The sequence below is a fragment of the Euphorbia lathyris genome, chromosome 4, assembly GCF_963576675.1.
Source record: "Euphorbia lathyris chromosome 4, ddEupLath1.1, whole genome shotgun sequence".
NCBI lineage: Eukaryota > Viridiplantae > Streptophyta > Magnoliopsida > Malpighiales > Euphorbiaceae > Euphorbia > Euphorbia lathyris.
The window spans coordinates 56,928,680-56,939,776 of NC_088913.1; positions in this window are offsets into that span (position 1 = coordinate 56,928,680).

Genomic DNA, 11,097 nt, shown 5'->3' on the forward strand with positions numbered 1-11,097 from the left:
GCGAAGATAAATGTCACAAGATACAATAAGCTAAGTTCGGCAACTGTATCAAAGAGTACAAACAAGGAAAGATAAAAGGAGATACAAAAATCCCTTTCAGGGAACCTGTTTACTCTGCAGCCAGCGACCTAATCTTAAGGACGAACCTTGATAATTCCTTGAGAAAAGCTTTGAAGGAGCTTCAATGGAGGTTTGAAGAAGATGGAGGAGATGGAGAGGAATTACAAGGGGAAAGCTAAGATAATTTACAAAAATGAAAGATACTAATTTACATTGGAAAAACTCTATTTATAGGCGTGGCTCGACCCTCTTTTTGACCTATTTTCGTGTCCTTATACAGGTAGGAAGTCGTGGGGTCCATCGTGGCATCGTGGGGGCGGAATTGGTCTTTTTGACCAATTCCCGCAGGTCTGCTCGCCGAGCAGGCGCTACTCGCGACGAGCAGCGCCCTGCTCGGCGAGCAGGCCTCTGGTGGCTTGCTTGGCGAGCAGGCATGGCCTACGGAGGCCCGCTCGTCGAGCATTCTTGCCCGGTATGCCCCCGTGTGCTTGCCGACTGCCGTCGATGCCTTTTTCGTCCGAACTTATACCTGCGCATGTACAGAAACTCCAGATAACATTAGTCCAAAGGCTAAATTGACCCGTCAATCGCTTATTTTGAGCAAACGCTTCGTTAGGTGCGACTTTTGACGGACCAATTAGCTTCAAAAGATAACGGAATTATACTATGCATGCTATTTTGGCCGTAATTGCCTAAATTGGTCATAAAACGAGCCTAAACAATGGAAAATAAATAAAACGTTTCCAATTCCTAACTAACTCACACAAAAGCATTTAAATGCGAGAAATGCTCGCTTATTAACTAAATAATGCTAAAACCCGTCCAAAAACCGTACCCAAAGATAGGGGTTTTTGACCCCTATCAAACCTCCTCGCACTTAAAACTTTACTTGTCCCCAAGTAAACTAAAAAAACTAAACCCGCAATCACAAGCAAGCTAGAAAACCTCCCGGTTTGACTAGGTGCTTGACACAATTTCGAGCATCTGTAATTACATGCATTCGGAAATACAAAGTAGAGACACGATATCTAAAAGCCGCATTTCAATTATCATAGGTTATAGTTTTAAGCAAAAGGACACATGTTCAATTAAACGAGCTTGAGGGGATCGCTAAGTAAAACACCTCACCATCGGTAGTTCACTCATTTCACACAATTTTGGTGGCTAAAGTGTTTACTCTCGGCTTATGTTCTTGCTTAGGATTACGTTGATTTTGCACGTTCATCCGAGTTCCTCTACTATGCTATATGACTCCGATGATATCAAAAACAGCCTCGAATTTGGGTTGTAATGTGGTTAGAGGGTTAAAGGTACAACAATGGTTAATAGTTCTAGCGCTAGAAAAACAAAGTTCAAATGACTTTAGCAAATATGAAGTGATTGAGCTTTTTATTCATCCATTATTCTCTTTTTGGGATGTTTTCTTGAGACGTTTTGATTTAAAGAACTGGGGGATGAAGTTCTCCCCTTTTAGTTCATCTCTTTTTTTTTTTTTCTGTTTTTCTCTTCTTCCCCTTTTTTTTTGGATAGTGATGCTCATTCACTTCTTAGCCTTTTGGCTTGCTACTATAATGCCATAAACAAAGAAAAAGCGCTAGAAGAAAACAAAGGCTCAATTTGAGCTTTGCAAAAATTTTGGGTTAAGTAGCAAACCAAGTTGTGGTTTGCAAAAATAGGTTAGAACGAAAGAAAAATCTATAAACTACAAAAATATAGGCTCAAAGGGGCTTCCTAGAGTGGATGAAAAAGAGAAAATGAGATAAAGAAAAATGGTTAATTCTAATGAGGCTGATTTCATCGTTTATCATCTCAAATCATTGCATGTAGGTTCAACACAGTATTAGGTGCAAAATCTGTAATCTTTCCACAAGTCAAAGCATTCACACAAAAATGTCAAGAAAAAGAGCTTTTTGATGTTCGCTCTTGGGCTCAAATTCAACTCACAATTCTTTGGGTTTCAATTTTGTGTTTACTAGTTTTCTCCAAACTCAAGTTCAACATCACATGCCTTCAATTCTTAAGTTATCTACCTAAGTAATGATTTTAGCATTTCTTCAAAAGTAGGGTCTAAATGCAAACTTTAGCTCATGCTCTTACAGATACAAGGATTGTGTCCTACACCTAAACTAGTTGTCATGCAATATTAGATTCGGTTCTCAGCCCTCAAGTACAAATAACGAAGTTTGGATTCGAAGGAGGTTCACGGTTTTAGGTCCTAAACATGTAAAACATAAATAAAACCCGAAAAATAAACTAAACTAGACACGACGCAACAAAAATTTAAAAATTATACAATTTTTGTAAGTTTGTCTACCCCTCCTCCTCACACTAAAAATATGCAATAAGTTTCAACATTGCATCACAAATCATAAAGTACGAGTGTAAAGAGTTAGGGTGGAGAAGACAACTTACTGATCGGCCAGGGGAGGTGGCCATGGCATGTTATAGCGCTCGCAGTAGTCTGACGCTACATATTCAAGGCCCGTGAGCCTCCGGTCCATGTTTTGTTCGAAGGTTGTGAACCGTTGGTCCATTTGTTGAACAGTGTTGAATGTTCGAAGGTTCAGGTCTCGCATTTCTGCCATCATGGTGTTGATGGCTTGGAATTGGGCCTCCGTCCCCGGTGCTCGGTCTTCCATTTGGTCTCCTGCTATTGCAGGTTCTTCTTCCTCAGGTTCCTCGTCCCTATGTCATGGTGGAATTCGTGCTCTTTTCTGTCCCCTTCTGCTAGAGCTTGCTCCTTCGGTTGGGTTCCTGTTTAAGACTTCATAAAAAGTAGATCTCCCCAAAAACTTGGAGTTAAGCAAAGTAGGGTAAAAAGCAACTTATTGAATGTCCAAATTTTTGAATTGGCTATCAAGTAGGTTGGTAACTAAGTGTCCAAGGCCAAGGGAACCGCGTTTTCTACTCGTTTGGCTTGAGAAGCCCTCAAAGATGGTCTTGACATTATCCACGTGTTTGTGGTTGGCCACACACCACAGTATGAGCAATTCTGTCTTTGAGACTTTATTGCTCTCGTTTTTGCCCAACAAGTTGTGAGCCACAAACTTGTGAACAAGGTTGAGGAGTGGGTCCAAGAGAGCGACTGGGCTAGCAGTCTGGGAGTCAAAATCCGATATGCCTGTTAATTGTTCCCAGGCCATATCTTTTGTCATGGGTTTCTCAAAATCTGAGATTGCCTCTGGGTTGTTATAGACTCCCATCAGGGCTGCTAGTGTGGTATCACTGAGACGGTAAGGTTTACCATTCAGTCTAAAAGAATGCTTACCACAGCCCGCTGGTAGCTCTTTTTTCTAAGTAGTCAAAAACTCCATAGTGAAGTTGTGATAAACTGGGGTCGGTTTTGTGGCTAGTCTATACCAGCCGTGGAATTTGAGGATTTCATTGAAATCCTTTTTCAAGCCTATAGACGCTAAATATGTTTGATCAACAACTATATGGGTGGCAAGTTCTTGCTTAGAAAATCTATAATACAATACCCCCTCACGTTCATCAACGAGCCCAAAAGGTGGGTCATACTTAGCTTGGAGTGTATCGCTGAACTCGATGTCAGACTCGGCTTCATTCTCAACTATGACCTTGGCTTTGCCCTTCTTACCCATAGTTCCTGAGGAATAGACCAAAAAATGGACAAGTTAGGACATATTTACAATTTTGAACATAAACCCCCAAATAAACCATTCATAGGCATAAACCATAGTTTAGGAATTTAGGGACTAAAACCATAAGTATTCGGTCCCTAAGTGTTTTACCCGTAATCCACAAATTCATGCAAAATTAGAGATGTCCAATGACTAAAACATGGTAAGAATGCAATTCATAACTCTATTGGCAAGTTTTTAACTATAAATTGAATAGTTGAACTTTGAGCTAAAATGGAGATTTTACCCAAATTGAGCAATTTCTCCAAATATTCACAAATTAAGAACAGAAATCACACCCAAACCACAAATTAATCACGATGTTAACATATATTGCAAGGAAATCAAGAATTAAAGGCAAACAAGAGATTTATTTGTGAAAAAAAGAGAAAAACCTAAAACTTAGGTTTTTCCTTAAATCTCAAAAATTATCACCCTAAGCTAAAATCTAAGCCTAGAAACATGTTAGAAATCAAAAATGGATAAAGATTCATACCTTATATCTTGAATTCGGGTTAGTATGGTGAATTTGGGGGGTTAGGTTTTGAAAGGGAAAGAGAGGAAGAAAGGAAGAAAGAAAGTATGAAATAAGGAAAAAGAAAGAAAGAGAGAAGGGAAGAAGAAGGTGGGGAAGGGGATGATGAGTCATCCCCCCCCCTTTTCTTATTCTTATTCTTTTCTTCCTTCTTCTTTTTTTTTGGTTCGGGATTTTAAAATCCCGAACAGCCCGTGTCGGTCGAGCTGACTGGCTTGGCCGACCAGCCCGGCGAGTTGGGCAGTGCCTAACTCGTCCGGGTTGGGCGAAATTCGTTTTTTTTTTTTTTTTTTTTTTTTAGGGAGTATGGGGGAATGCAAAACTTGACAATGCAAATAAAAAGGAAAAAAATGAGATTAAAATTCAACAACTAAAATCAACAAAAAAAATAAAAGAAAAGGAAATGCAGAAGTAAATTGTTCAAGCTTTGAATTTAAACCGAGGAGAACTCGATTTCTCCCCCTTACTCAATCCTTTCTCAGGATCTTTGGATTCTTCTCCGTTGTGCTTGGGAGAGAACCCTGTGGCCTTTCCTGCCTGCCCCTATTGATCTGAGCTACCTGATTGCTCAAATCTTTGCAGAAGGCTTCATTGTTGGCAAGCCTAGCCGAGATCTCCTTCAAAAGAGTGACCACCTCGTCAGATTCCTTAGGAGGTTGCATTGGCCCTTGATTCTGCTGTTGATATGGGGGCATGCCAAGCCCCTACTCTCTATGCTCTTGAACAAAACCGCTAGGAGGTCGAAGCACATTCTGATTTGAATTCCCGTAAGATAAGTTCGGGTGCTGAGGCCTCCTGTAGTTGTTGCTGTTGTTGTAGGAGTTGTGGTTGTTGGGGTTGTAGTTGTTATAGTTCTGGTTGTACCTTGGCTGTCCCCCAACATAATTGACCATCTCCATCCCGTCTCCAGCGAAAGGGCTACCTGCTTGACATTCCTTTCCATGGTGGTCGCCGCCATAGTGCACACAGGTGGGAGGTTGGCTGAATTGAGCCAACAGGACGTCCATCTTCCTACTTATATCTGCAACACTCGAATTCTGCTCTTGTTCTTCCACAGCAAATACCCGCTGCCTTGTGGGGCCAGCGAGCTTCTATTCTTGCCACTGCACACTCTTTCTGGCCAGCTCATTAATCATGTCATATGCCTCTGCTGCTGTCTTCCTAAACAAATCTCCACCCGCTGCGGAGTCTACAATAGTTCTGTTGGTGGGTGTCAGTCCGTGATAGAAGACGCTCACCAATTGATGCTTGGGTATGTCATGATGAGGGCACATACACAGCATTTTTCTGAATCGGGTCCAAGATGTGTGGAGCGCTTCGTGCTCGGGTTGGTGGAAGGATGTGATCTCACCCCTGAGCATTGCCGTCTTCGAGGGAGGAAAGTAGTAGGATAAGAATTCCTTCTCCAATCCTGCCCAAGTCGTGATTGATCCGGGCTCCAGTGTTCTCAGCCATTCCAAAGCTTGCCCAGTCAGAGAAAACGGAAACAACTTCAGCTTAGCAGCATCTTGGGGAACCCCATTTGTTCTTGCAGTGTCTGCGCACATTAGGAAGCGATCCAGATGATCATTCGGGCTCTCGTGTGCTTCTCCTCCAAACAATCCGGTCTGTTGAATCAAGTGAATTATACCGGACTTGATTTCGTATGTATTGGCCTGGATATTTGGAGCAGCAATGCCGGACAGATGCTGGTGTTGGTGCGGTGCCAGGATCTCACTCATCAGACGAGTGTCATTTTCTGGTCCGGTGTTCTCAGTGTTCCGCTCATTGTTCCGTTCATTGTCAGTCATCTTGATCGGCTTGATAGGCTCGATGATCTCGTCTTGCTTCAGCTTTCCGATTTGTTTGCTCATGCGAAGAGTACGTTCAAGTTCAGGGTTAAGAGGAACACACGGTATTTTCGCTGATCTCGTAGGCATACGCTGAGAAGAGATAAATACAAGAAATAAATGAAAGCGGAAGGAAAATCATATACATCATACAAGGTTGCACAGTTTTATACAAGTATTGGTTTATATTGATATTGACAAATATGGGTTGATGTACATGGCATGGGTTATTAGATATAAACAAGTGTGCATATGAACAAATATAAATGTAAGAGTGTACTAGTATAAAAACGGTATAAACAAGCATAAGTATAAACAAGTATAACTATTATAAACAAGTATGTATGAACAAGTATAAACGATATGAACAAGTATAAGTATAAACAAGTATAACTGTTATAAACAAGTATATACAATTATGCCATGAACACGTATAAGTATTATAAAACAAGCATATGTAAACAAGTATACATGATATAAACAAATGTAAGTATAAACAAGTATGACTATTATACACAAGTATATATAAACAAGTATATGAAAACGAGTATAAACGATATAGATACGTATAAACAAGTATCATGATTATAAACAAGTATATAAACAGACAATGATATGAATAAGTATAGTTATTATTGACAAGTATATGCTATAGGCAAGTATGAATGATATAAACAAGGATATTCACAATGAATGCCTAAACTAACAAATCGACCTTTGGTTCGATATTGCAGAAGAAATAAATCCCCGGCAACGGCGCCAAAAACTTGATGCGGATTCCGTGAAGAAGCCTCACTAAGGGATAAGTGTACCCCGTCGTTATCAAGTAATAAATTTCTGGTTAAGTCCAGGTTATCGTCCACAGGATTTATTTCTACAAGTATCGAGCTACTCGGTTTCAGGTGTTATCTAGGCTTAGGGGGTTTTGAGTTGGTTTGATTAAGTTAATCTACTCCTAGGTTGAATTATACTAATCCTAACTAAGTTATCTGATTCTAACTAAGTTATTCTATGCCTAATTAAGTTACTCTACCCCTAATTAAGTTAAACTACTCCTAATTGATCTTTCACTAATGCAATTATCCGAAGGAACATGGTATGAACGATAATAATGAAGATAAATTATTAGGTCTATTGAATAAAAACCTAATCTGAGTCACTTGTATTCAAGGCGATTAACCCTACTTACCCTCCTGAAGTTCCTAGCGCGTGATTCCCTAAGGCCGAAACTAGGTCTAAGGCTCAGTAAATTGGCGCTTAATCAACTAAGAGGTCGTCAATCTCCTAGGCTCTGACTAGGTCAGATTCAGCTCGCAATATGTGCCTACTAGATTTTGGGGCTTTTGAATGAGTTAAACCAATTGAATAAAGTGTAAGATAGAGATTAGACAAATAACCATAGAACAAAACAAGAGCTAAATTATTATTAAAGGCGAAGATAAATGTCACAAGATACAATAAGCTAAGTTCGGCAACTGTATCAAAGAGTACAAACAAGGAAAGATAAAAGGAGATACAAAAATCCCTTTCAGGGAACCTGTTTACTCTGCAGCCGGCGACCTAATCTTAAGGACGAACCTTGATAATTCCTCGAGAAAAGCTTTGAAGGAGCTTCAATGGAGGTTTGAAGAAGATGGAGGAGATGGAGAGGAATTACAAGGGGAAAGCTAAGATAATTTACAAAAATGAAAGATACTAATTTACATTGGAAAAACTCTATTTATAGGCGTGGCTCAGCCCTCTTTTTGACCTATTTTCGTGTCCTTATACAGGTAGGAAGTCGTGGGGTCCATCGTGGCATCGTGGGGGCGGAATTGGTCTTTTTGACCAATTCCCGCAGGTCTGCTCGCCGAGCAGGGCGAGCTGCTCGGTGAGCAGGCGCTACTCGCGACGAGCAGCGCCCTGCTCGGCGAGCAGGCCTCTGGTGGCCTGCTCGGCGAGCAGGCATGGCCTAGGGAGGCCCGCTCGTCGAGCATTCTTGCCCGGTATGCCCCCGTGTGCTTGCCGACTGCCGTCGATGCCTTTTTCGTCCGAACTTATACATGCGCATGTACAGAAACTCCAGATAACATTAGTCCAAAGGCTAAATTGACCCGTCAATCGCTTATTTTGAGCAAACGCTTCGTTTGGTGCGACTTTTGACGGACCAATTAGCTTCAAAAGATAACGGAATTATACTATGCATGCTATTTTGGCCGTAATTGCCTAAATTGGTCATAAAACGAGCCTAAACAACGGAAAATAAATAAAACGTTTCCAATTCCTAACTAACTCACACAAAAGCATTTAAATGCGAGAAATGCTCGCTTATTAACTAAATAATGCTAAAACCCGTCCAAAAACCGTACCCAAAGATAGGGGTTTTTGACCCCTATCACTGTCCCAAGTCACTCAGCTTTTAAATGAAGTTAAAGGACTGAAGGATCTGCTAAGTGATATGATCTCAATTCAATCACAACAACCCAAGTAGGACTCAATAACGAAGCTGGCTGAGCTCCAACTGACAACGGTTCAACATCTTAACACTCTTCAAGGACAATTCCAGACCTTGTCAGTTGCGAACACTCAATATGCAACTTCTGATGAAGTTAAGATGCTCTTTGCCCAGCTTCACACTGAACAAACCAAGACCAACCATTAACTGGCTTCCTACTCTCAATGCTCGGTGGAGCAAATTAGCGAAGCAGTTCGTTTGCTGAACTTGAATAAGCAAGAGATGGACACTGACCAAATGAAGCAGAATGAGATACTGGTCACTACCCAAAAGACTTTCACCCATGTGCGTCATTATAATATCCAGCGTCAATATTATGACTCAGCCCTGCTGAAGACATTTCATCAAGTTTTTACTGCACTGTCAGATACAATTACTTGGATGGGTAAGTCTCAAGCCTACATACTGAGCATGCTCAGTGCAGCTGAACTCGGTATACCTAAAGAGGTCTTGGATGAAGGCGTTGTTGTCTTCGACGGCATTAATGAAAGTGCCGACAAGCTTAAGGAGCTGTCCGCCATACTGACCAACGCGGCCTTAACCGACTCCTTCAGAATTCCTCCTCCTCCCGATGCTGACAAAATGGGGGAGAAAGAACAAGCTAGAACTCAGCAGGAGGCTGCTAGAAGTAGTCAGTCTAAGAAAAAGAAGAAGAAATAGAAATAGGCTAACACAGTCTTTTTATTTTCACTTTGTAGTTTCTATCTTCTTGCTGTATATGCTGACTACTTTATTTCAATACTTGCATCTTTTATCCAAACTTGAAGTTATTTCATATGATGCTGAGTATTATGTTACTATGTATCTTCAAATACATCAACTGTGTTTACTGCTTATAATACTTGTTGATTGTATCCTATGATGATAAAATGTTTGACATTATCTTGTATGTTTATAAAACACTGTCTCATAAGACCCATTGAACAATAAAATACTCAGCGCTCTCTGAATGTTAAATCTTCCGCTTAACTCTGAGTAAAATAGAATATATTCCTTGAGCTGACCTATATCTGAAAACTGACCTTAGACTTACTCGATTAAACCTTAAAATGTTTAGAGTAAAACTAAGTCAGTAGCTCAACCCTGACGGGGGAGTCTGCTAAAGTAATATTAGGTCAACTATCATGGGGGAGCTCAACACTGAGTTCTTCGCTGAATAGTTTTGCCAACATCAAAATGGGGGAGTTTGTTGAAACACCTTTCCACATGATTTTGATTTGACAAAATTATTTAAGTAAAATTAAATATATTCTAAACACACTAAGTTTAAATGCTTTGATTTATTACACTAATGTGTTTGTTCAATATTGAGTTAAATTGTTTATAAGACATAAAGACTAAAAGGCTTAAAGCCCAATACGGAAGTCAAAGCCCAAGTCAAACAGATCAAGACCACTCGGCCCGCGTGTGCAAAACGCTGCCGTTGTGTACAAAACGCAGCTCAGCGAAAGAAGGATCGAGAAGACCTTCGTTGAACAACTTCGGAACGAAGCTGCTGAGTTGTATCGACAAAGAGTACAAGACAGCAGCTGAGCAAGAACAACTTCCAGACAAAGTATTTCTACTTTGGGTAAAGTTCAGAAGACACAAAAAGCTATCTAGTTGACCTTACCATAAATGGAGAGACATTCTGCTGGACTGACTAAAAGCTGCTCAGTACTGATCGAAGACAGAAGATACTTGAATCTGATTGGCCAAAAGCACTGAGCAGGACTGAGTGACAACGACAGGAAGCCATTTCCCTCCAACGGTTATTTCGAAATTTGAAATGACTGATGCCTCAGACGTCTCTATAAATAGGGCCTTTCAGTTGCTTCATTCAACACAGAACTTTATCAAGCCATTACGCTGACCAAAATTCTACTCAAAGTTCTGTGAGAAAAAGCAAAACAAATACTTACACCAAATTCTATATCTTTTGTGTAAAAGTCTAGAGTGATTATTCAATCATCTAAGGTGTCTTAGCAATTGTTGTTTAGGACAAATCTTTATCATTTCTAGAGATTAGAAAGGAGAGCCTGAGTACTCGGTTATAGTACTCAGCGAGAGATTAGGAGTGAGTAGAGGTATAGAGGAAGGTACTCTTGTTATACTCAGCTTCTAAGTTGTAAAAGGTTTGATGTTCTACCGTTAAAGAGCTCAGTAGAGAATTCGAAAGCTCGGAACGTGTTCCGGGGACAGGACGTAGGCTTAGAGGCCGAACCTGGATAAATCTGCTGAGTAATATCTTTCTAACCTTAAACTCTTTAATATATATATTGCTTGCTTAAACAAAACTGACCAAGTAAAGAGGTCACGCTGAGTTGTGTGTATTGAGTATCTGAGTTCAGGAATAGACTCAAGTGCTATCTCCTGACTCAAAGAAAGAAGCTGACTTAGTCACCAGTTGACTAAGCTAGTGTCTTAATTTACTCAGCGCGCTGTGTAATCCTTTTTCAAAGAAAAAGAAGTCAGCCTTAACGTACTAAAATTTTAAATAGTTCCTATCCCCCCCCTTGGAACTAACTTGTTACGTTATAAGGGACCAACACATATCTG